The sequence below is a fragment of the Ipomoea triloba genome, chromosome 1, assembly GCF_003576645.1.
Source record: "Ipomoea triloba cultivar NCNSP0323 chromosome 1, ASM357664v1".
NCBI lineage: Eukaryota > Viridiplantae > Streptophyta > Magnoliopsida > Solanales > Convolvulaceae > Ipomoea > Ipomoea triloba.
This window is the reverse complement of record NC_044916.1, coordinates 21569441-21575455: the sequence shown is the minus strand read 5'-3', so window position 1 is coordinate 21575455 and position 6015 is coordinate 21569441. Positions and strand designations below refer to the sequence as shown.

General features: G+C 41.5%; 7 non-coding genes across 7 annotated transcripts; all 7 read right to left on the bottom strand.

Annotated features, from left to right (window-relative positions):
* Positions 1-74: 74 nt before the first annotated feature.
* Positions 75-147, bottom strand: TRNAE-CUC. Its single transcript has one exon. It is a non-coding gene; the product is annotated as a tRNA-Glu (tRNA).
* Positions 148-1014: 867 nt separating this feature from the next.
* Positions 1015-1087, bottom strand: TRNAE-CUC. The gene has a single exon. It is a non-coding gene; the product is annotated as a tRNA-Glu (tRNA).
* Positions 1088-1953: 866 nt separating this feature from the next.
* Positions 1954-2027, bottom strand: TRNAE-CUC. The gene has a single exon. It is a non-coding gene; the product is annotated as a tRNA-Glu (tRNA).
* An 867-nt stretch (positions 2028-2894) lies between these two features.
* Positions 2895-2967, bottom strand: TRNAE-CUC. The gene has a single exon. It is a non-coding gene; the product is annotated as a tRNA-Glu (tRNA).
* Positions 2968-3834: 867 nt separating this feature from the next.
* TRNAE-CUC lies at positions 3835-3907 on the bottom strand. The gene has a single exon. It is a non-coding gene; the product is annotated as a tRNA-Glu (tRNA).
* Positions 3908-4774: 867 nt separating this feature from the next.
* Positions 4775-4847, bottom strand: TRNAE-CUC. The gene has a single exon. It is a non-coding gene; the product is annotated as a tRNA-Glu (tRNA).
* Positions 4848-5714: 867 nt separating this feature from the next.
* TRNAE-CUC lies at positions 5715-5787 on the bottom strand. The gene has a single exon. It is a non-coding gene; the product is annotated as a tRNA-Glu (tRNA).
* Between the last annotated feature and the right edge of the window lie 228 nt (positions 5788-6015).

The window sequence follows — 6015 nt, the reverse complement described above, 5'->3', positions numbered from 1 at the left end:
AGCCTCTCTCACCCCAATATCCTTTTTCCCCTCCGCCGTGAACGCACGGTACAAAATCAAAGCATAAAAGGAGTTTCCGTTGCCGGGAATCGAACCCGGGTCTCTCGGGTGAGAGCCGAGTATCCTAACCGACTAGACTACAACAGATTTGCTGCTCCACCCTGTTATTTATACTTAATAGCCTGCTAGAAGCGTAAGATGAAAATTAAAACTACAGTTTTGCCACACAAATGCTGTGATTACAAAACTGCTCCGGTTGGACTTGTTCGGTTTTCTTCTTGTGTGTCTTAGAAGCACTAATTTGGATATTTCCATTTCAATGCAGCGTTTTATCTTATAGCTAAAAATGCACTAATGGCATTGCTCTAAGGAGGCGTGACAGAAGAGCACTCAATGAAGTGGTCTCGCATATGATCCACAGACGTTAAGTCTATGATAGTGCTTAAGCATAATTGACATTCCCTAAGATTGATAGGTTGAATGATACAATAGAGAATGGTGGTATAAGTTAGACTATCCCCTGTACTCCAAGGTGGAGCAGAAAGAAGAGGCACAGAGAATAAAGGGTTGAGAGCCAAGAGCTGAGACCACAAATAATTAAAAAGGATCTTTTCCCTTCTTTGATTTTCTTCTTCTTCTTCTTTCTAGCTTCTCTTCCCAAAAGGCCTGAGTGTGCTCTCATGGTAGCCTAATGCATTGAATAGTGTAAACAAAGGCCCTACACTTCTTATTTAAGCTATACTAGTTCCCCTCATTAATCTCTATTCACATTATTACTAAATTTACTACACCCCTGCTCTAAAGTATAAAAGCCCACAATTCAAGTAAAACATCTATAAAATAGTCTTCTCTAAAAGCTAAGTGTCAACATGGGGTGGTGGCGTAGTTGGCTAGCGCGTAGGTCTCATAGCTTCTGAGTGATCCTGAGGTTGAGAGTTCGAGCCTCTCTCACCCCAATATCCTTTTTCCCCTCCGCCGTGAACGCGCGGTACAAAATCAAAGCATAAAACGAGTTTCCGTTGCCGGGAATCGAACCCGAGTCTCTCGGGTGAGAGCCGAGTATCCTAACCAACTAGACTACAACGGATTTTCTGCTCCACCCTGTTATTTATACTTAATAGCCTGCTAGAAGCGTAAGATGAAAGTTAAAACTACAGTTTTGCCACAAAAATGTTGTGATTACAAAACTGCTCCGGTTGGACTTGTTCGGTTTTCTTCTTGTGTGTCTTAGAAGCGCTAATTTAGATATTTCCATCTCAATGCAGCGTTTTATCTTATAGCTAAAAATGCACTAATGGCATTGCTCTAAGGAGGCGTGACAGAAGAGCACTCAATGAAGTGGTCTCGCCTATGATCCACAGACGTTAAGTCTATGATAGTGCTTAAGCATAATTGACATTCCCTAAGATTGATAGGTTGAATGATACAATAGAGAATGGTGGTATAAGTTAGACTATCCCCTGTACTCCAAGGTGGAGCAGAAAGAAGAGGCACAGAGAATAAAGGGTTGAGAGCCAAGAGCTGAGACCACAAATAATTAAAAAGGATCTTTTCCCTTCTTTTATTTTCTTCTTCTTCTTCTTTCTAGCTTCTCTTCCCAAAAGGCCTGAGTGTGCTCTCATGGTAGCCTAATCCCTTGAATAGTGTAAACAAAGGCCCTACCCTTCTTATTTAAGCTATACTAGTTCCCCTCATTAATCTCTATTCACATTATTACTAAATTTACTACACCCCTGCTCTAAAATATAAAAGCCCACAATTCCAGCAAAACATCTATAAAACAGTCTTCTCTAAAAGCTAAGTGTCAACATGGGGTGGTGGTGCAGTTGGCTAGCGCGTAGGTGTCATAGCTTCTGAGTGATCTTGAGGTTGAGAGTTCGAGCCTCTCTCACCCCAATATCCTTTTTCCCCTCCGCCGTGAACGCGCGGTACAAAATCAAAGCATAAAAGGAGTTTCTGTTGCCGGGAATCGAACCCGGGTCTCTCGGGTGAGAGCCGAGTATCCTAACCGACTAGACTACAAAGAATTTTCTGCTCCACCCTGTTATTTATACTTAATAGCCTGCTAGAAGCGTAAGATGAAAGTTAAAACTACAGTTTTGCCACAAAAATGTTGTGATTACAAAACTGCTCCGGTTGGACTTGTTCGGTTTTCTTCTTGTGTGTCTTAGAAGCACTAATTTGGATATTTCCATTTCAATGCAGCGTTTTATCTTATAGCTAAAAATGCACTAATGGCATTGCTCTAAGGAGGCGTGACAAAAGAGCACTCAATGAAGTGGTCTCGCCTATGATCCACAGACGTTAAGTCTATGATAGTGCTTAAGCATAATTGACATTCTCTAAGATTGATAGGTTGAATGATACAATAGAGAATGGTGGTATAAGTTAGACTATCCCCTGTACTCCAAGGTGGAGCAGAAAGAAGAGGCACAGAGAATAAAGGGTTGAGAGCCAAGAGCTGAGACCACAAATAATTAAAAAGTATCTTTTCCCTTCTTTGATTTTCTTCTTCTTCTTCTTTCTAGCTTCTCTTCCCAAAAGGCCTGAGTGTGCTCTCATGGTAGCCTAATGCCTTGAATAGTGTAAACAAAGGCCCTACCCTTCTTATTTAAGCTATACTAGTTCCCCTCATTAATCTCTATTCACATTATTACTAAATTTACTACACCCCTGCTCTAAAATATAAAAGCCTACAATTCCAGCAAAACATCTATAAAACAGCCTTCTCTAAAAGCTAAGTGTCAACATGGGGTGGTGCTGCAGTTGGCTAGCGCGTAGGTCTCATAGCTTCTGAGTGATCTTGAGGTTGAGAGTTCGAGCCTCTCTCACCCCAATACCCTTTTTCCCATCCGCCGTGAACGCGCGGTACAAAATCAAAGCATAAAAGGAGTTTCCGTTGCCGGGAATCGAACCCGGGTCTCTCGGGTGAGAGCCGAGTATCCTAACCGACTAGACTACAAAGAATTTTCTGCTCCACCCTGTTATTTATACTTAATAGCCTGCTAGAAGCGTAAGATGAAAGTTAAAACTACAGTTTTGCCACAAAAATGTTGTGATTACAAAACTGCTCCGGTTGGACTTGTTCGGTTTTCTTCTTGTGTGTCTTAGAAGCACTAATTTAGATATTTCCATTTCAATGCAGCGTTTTATCTTATAGCTAAAAATGCACTAATGGCATTGCTCTAAGGAGGCGTGACAAAAGAGCACTCAATGAAGTGGTCTCGCCTATGATCCACAGACGTTAAGTCTATGATAGTGCTTAAGCATAATTGACATTCCCTAAGATTGATAGGTTGAATGATACAATAGAGAATGGTGGTATAAGTTAGACTATCCCCTGTACTCCAAGGTGGAGCAGAAAGAAGAGGCACAGAGAATAAAGGGTTGAGAGCCAAGAGCTGAGACCACAAATAATTAAAAAGGATCTTTTCCCTTCTTTGATTTTCTTCTTCTTCTTCTTTCTAGCTTCTCTTCCCAAAAGGCCTGAGTGTGCTCTCATGGTAGCCTAATGCCTTGAATAGTGTAAAAAAAGGCCCTACCCTTCTTATTTAAGCTATACTAGTTCCCCTCATTAATCTCTATTCACATTATTACTAAATTTACTACACCCCTGCTCTAAAATATAAAAGCCTACAATTCCAGCAAAACATCTATAAAACAGCCTTCTCTAAAAGCTAAGTGTCAACATGGGGTGGTGCTGCAGTTGGCTAGCGCGTAGGTCTCATAGCTTCTGAGTGATCTTGAGGTTGAGAGTTCGAGCCTCTCTCACCCCAATATCCTTTTTCCCCTCCGCCGTGAACGCGCGGTACAAAATCAAAGCATAAAAGGAGTTTCCGTTGCCGGGAATCGAACCCGGGTCTCTCGGGTGAGAGCCGAGTATCCTAACCGACTAGACTACAACGGATTTGCTGCTCCACCCTGTTATTTATACTTAATAGCCTGCTAGAAGCGTAAGATGAAAGTTAAAACTACAGTTTTGCCACAAAAATGTTGTGATTACAAAACTGCTCCGGTTGGACTTGTTCGGTTTTCTTCTTGTGTGTCTTAGAAGCACTAATTTGGATATTTCCATTTCAATGCAGCGTTTTATCTTATAGCTAAAAATGCACTAATGGCATTGCTCTAAGGAGGCGTGACAGAAGAGCACTCAATGAAGTGGTCTCGCCTATGATCCACAGACGTTAAGTCTATGATAGTGCTTAAGCATAATTGACATTCCCTAAGATTGATAGGTTGAATGATACAATAGAGAATGGTGGTATAAGTTAGACTATCCCCTGTACTCCAAGGTGGAGCAGAAAGAAGAGGCACAGAGAATAAAGGGTTGAGAGCCAAGAGCTGAGACCACAAATAATTAAAAAGGATCTTTTCCCTTCTTTGATTTTCTTCTTCTTCTTCTTTCTAGCCTCTCTTCCCAAAAGGCCTGAGTGTGCTCTCATGGTAGCCTAATGCATTGAATAGTGTAAACAAAGGCCCTACCCTTCTTATTTAAGCTATACTAGTTCCCCTCATTAATCTCTATTCACATTATTACTAAATTTACTACACCCCTGCTCTAAAGTATAAAAGCCCACAATTCCAGTAAAACATCTATAAAATAGTCTTCTCTAAAAGCTAAGTGTCAACATGGGGTGGTGGTGTAGTTGGCTAGCGCGTAGGTCTCATAGCTTCTGAGTGATCCTGAGGTTGAGAGTTCGAGCCTCTCTCACACCAATATCCTTTTTCCCCTCCGCCGTGAACGCGCGGTACAAAATCAAAGCATAAAACGAGTTTCCGTTGCCGGGAATCGAACCCGGGTCTCTCGGGTGAGAGCCGAGTATCCTAACCGACTAGACTACAACGGATTTGCTGCTCCACCCTGTTATTTATACTTAATAGCCTGCTAGAAGCGTAAGATGAAAGTTAAAACTACAGTTTTGCCACAAAAATGTTGTGATTACAAAACTGCTCCGGTTGGACTTGTTCGGTTTTCTTCTTGTGTGTCTTAGAAGCACTAATTTGGATATTTCCATTTCAATGCAGCGTTTTATCTTATAGCTAAAAATGCACTAATGGCATTGCTCTAAGGAGGCGTGACAGAAGAGCACTCAATGAAGTGGTCTCGCCTATGATCCACAGACGTTAAGTCTATGATAGTGCTTAAGCATAATTGACATTCCCTAAGATTGATAGGTTGAATGATACAATAGAGAATGGTGGAATAAGTTAGACTATCCCCTGTACTCCAAGGTGGAGCAGAAAGAAGAGGCACAGAGAATAAAGGGTTGAGAGCCAAGAGCTGAGACCACAAATAATTAAAAAGGATCTTTTCCCTTCTTTTATTTTCTTCTTCTTCTTCTTTCTAGCTTCTCTTCCCAAAAGGCCTGAGTGTGCTCTCATGGTAGCCTAATGCCTTGAATAGTGTAAACAAAGGCCCTACCCTTCTTATTTAAGCTATACTAGTTCCCCTCATTAATCTCTATTCACATTATTACAAAATTTACTACACCCCTGCTCTAAAATATAAAAGCCCACAATTCCAGCAAAACATCTATAAAACAGTCTTCTCTAAAAGCTAAGTGTCAACATGGGGTGGTGGCGCAGTTGGCTAGCGCGTAGGTCTCATAGCTTCTGAGTGATCCTGAGGTTGAGAGTTCGAGCCTCTCTCACCCCAATATCCTTTTTCCCCTCCGCCGTGAACGCGCGGTACAAAATCAAAGCATAAAAGGAGTTTCCGTTGCCGGGAATCGAACCCGGGTCTCTCGGGTGAGAGCCGAGTATCCTAACCGACTAGACTACAACGGATTTGCTGCTCCACCCTGTTATTTATACTTAATAGCCTGCTAGAAGCGTAAGATAAAAGTTAAAACTACAGTTTTGCCACAAAAATGTTGTGATTACAAAACTGCTCCGGTTGGACTTGTTCGGTTTTCTTCTTGTGTGTCTTAGAAACACTAATTTGGATATTTCCATTTCAATGCAGCGTTTTATCTTATAGCTAAAAATGCACTAATGGCATTGCTCTAAGGAGGC